At 35.5% G+C, this 2774-nt stretch overlaps 1 non-coding gene across 1 annotated transcript; it reads left to right on the forward strand.

Annotated features, from left to right (window-relative positions):
* The first annotated feature begins 426 nt into the window (after positions 1-426).
* On the forward strand, positions 427-500 carry TRNAI-AAU. Its single transcript has one exon. It is a non-coding gene; the product is annotated as a tRNA-Ile (tRNA).
* Positions 501-2774: the final 2274 nt, after the last annotated feature.

The raw sequence follows: 2774 nt of genomic DNA on the forward strand, positions 1-2774 counted from the left end.
GCAAATATTATCAGGTTAGAGCGTCGTGCGAATAATGTGACGTTCGAAGGTTCGACACCTGCATTGGTTAATTTAATTTATTCTTCTTGATATAAAACTAAACTCGATTTGAGTTACTGATCTGCAATGTGCATAAAACTAAGTTTGATAGAACGTCGTGCTAACATTGTTGACACTTGCATGGGCTATTGATCTGGAATGTGCATAAAACCAAGTTTGTTAGAACGTCATGCTAACATTATTGACACTTGCATGGGTCAATTTCATTAATTCTCAATGATATCTTTAAAAATACAGGGTTAAACCACTACAAACTTTAAAAGATAATGACTTAAAGTTTTAAGTTTGTTAGGCATAAAATTATGTAACCTAAAACTTGATTGATTGGATTAGGAGCTAACGATCTACAATATGCTTAAAACTTATGGCCTATTAGCTCAATTGGTTAGAGCGTCGTGCTAATAACGTGAAGGTTGCAGGTTTAACACCTGCATGGGTCAATTTCATTGATTCCTAATAATATCTTTTCATGATACAAGGTTATAACACTACCAACTTTAAAGATAATGACTTAAAATCTCAAGTCTTAAGTTTTATTATGCATAAAACCTGAACGTCGGCTAACAAAAAGCGAAAGTTTGACAAGTTTGACACTTGCTTGGGTCAATTTAATTAATTCTCAATGATATCTTTAATGTTATGGGACGGGATTAAAGCATCACAAACTTTAAAAGATAATGACTTAAAGTTGTAAATTTATTATTTATAAAATTATGTAACCTAAACTCAATTGACTGGATTAAGAGCTATTGATTCGTAATGTGCATAAAACTTATGGCCAATTAGCTTAGTTTGTTAGAGTGTCGTGCTAAGAATGTGAAGGTCATAGGTTTGATACTTGCATCGGAATTTTTTTTTTTTTGAGGTGCACTAAAGAGAATGATGCCCTTGGGTTACACAACAAATCAAGTGGATTTATTTTTTGTCTCATAATCTCCCATTCTTATACATGTCATAAGACGTCATTTAAATAATATCTTTTCATGATATGGGTTATAACACTATGAGTTATATTTAACTTATGAAATCATCCCACGATAGATAATACGTTCATATGATTTTGAGCGATACGTTGACTCTATTAACGCCGTTCTCCAGAGAAGGTAATTGGAACCATAATTCCTTTTACTATTATTATATTCTGGAGGAGACTTGATCTTCACATGGTTGAGACACCTGCACACAAATTGAACAGGCGCTATAATTCTTGCCGGAAGAGTTATGCTATCAATACCATGGCTGAGAATGAGAAGCTAAACGGGTAATTTAGAAATTCTATGGCTCGAATCTTTAGTATTCTCTTATTTATTACTTGAAATTTAAACATAATGACTTAATTTGAGAGTTAGTTTAATGTTTTATAATGTAACTAGTCAAAATCAATTGAAGGGTATGACGATCATTTCGCCCTCAAGTTACTTTACGGGTTCATGAGAGGTCATGAAAAAATACCTACAATAAAGAAAATGGATTTATTTTTTGTCTCATAATCCCCCATTCTTATACATGTCATAAGACATCATTTAAATAATATCTTTTCATGATACGGGGTTATAACACTATGAAATTTAAACATAATGACTTAATTTGAGAGTTAGTTTAATGTTTTATTATGTAACTGGTCAAAATCAACTATCATTTCACCCTCAAGTTACTTTACGGGTTCATGAGAGGCCATGAAAAAATACCTACAATAAAGAAAACAGGAAGACTCACTGAAAACTACCGTAGGAGCCCATTCCAGTCAAGACCATGATGCAAGGAGCCTTTCTTGGAAGGAAGAAGAAGATTTGGGTGGCTAGAGTCCTATTTTTCTGTCATGAACCGAGGAGACGCGTGAGGTAACCTTTCAACGTTTTTCTTCTGAAATGAGCCATTTCTTACGAGTTAAGGTCTAATATTTCGATATGTTCTTATAGGAAGGATTCCCCACAGTATTCATGAAGAATCATAGCCGAAATTTTGGTCTAAAGGCGGATTTTCGAGAGTTCTTCCAAGAACAAGAAGGAGGTGAATGAACTGACTTTGAAGGCTCATAACTTAGTATGTGATGATGTGAAAATTCAAGAAAATATATTAGGACGAAGTTTTTATTACAATTTAAAATTCTTCGAATAAAACAAATCACCATGAAGTCTAGATCAAAAGAATGAAAATGAGAAAAAATGAAAAATTTAAAAATGAAAAAGTTAAATCAGATTTTGTGTTGCGGCGAGCCACGTGTCAACCTGCGGGAGGGAAAGTGCGTTGGACAACTTGAGGGACACACGTCAACGATTGGGTGGAACAATGCGTCAGGCACATTATGGAGCGATGCGACTCCACTCGATATGCAACACATGACAGGTCTTCCAACCCACATCTGACCAAGTTTGACTCAAAGGATGTTTGATCAGATCTGCATGGTGCCACGCGTCAACATAAGGAATTTCACTTCCCAGCGTGCACCTCCAGATTTGAACCCATGACTCATTAGCTGCTGACCAACTTGAGCACGCCATGGTAGCACCTAGACGTGCGTCCTCTTCCGTCAAGCGCATTCGTATGGGCGCGTGGAGCGTCTTTCCGGTGATTGGAAGCATGTGTTGCATGCATGAAGTTTAGTTTCCTTCCTGTTCGACTTCTGTTTGCTCGATTTTTATCTCGATTCTAATCCTAATCATATTTTTAAGTGAATTAGGACCTAATTGGACAAAATGAGTATTTTTGGATAC

Source organism: Cucurbita maxima, unplaced genomic scaffold, assembly GCF_002738345.1.
Source record: "Cucurbita maxima cultivar Rimu unplaced genomic scaffold, Cmax_1.0 Cma_Scf00015, whole genome shotgun sequence".
Lineage (NCBI taxonomy): Eukaryota > Viridiplantae > Streptophyta > Magnoliopsida > Cucurbitales > Cucurbitaceae > Cucurbita > Cucurbita maxima.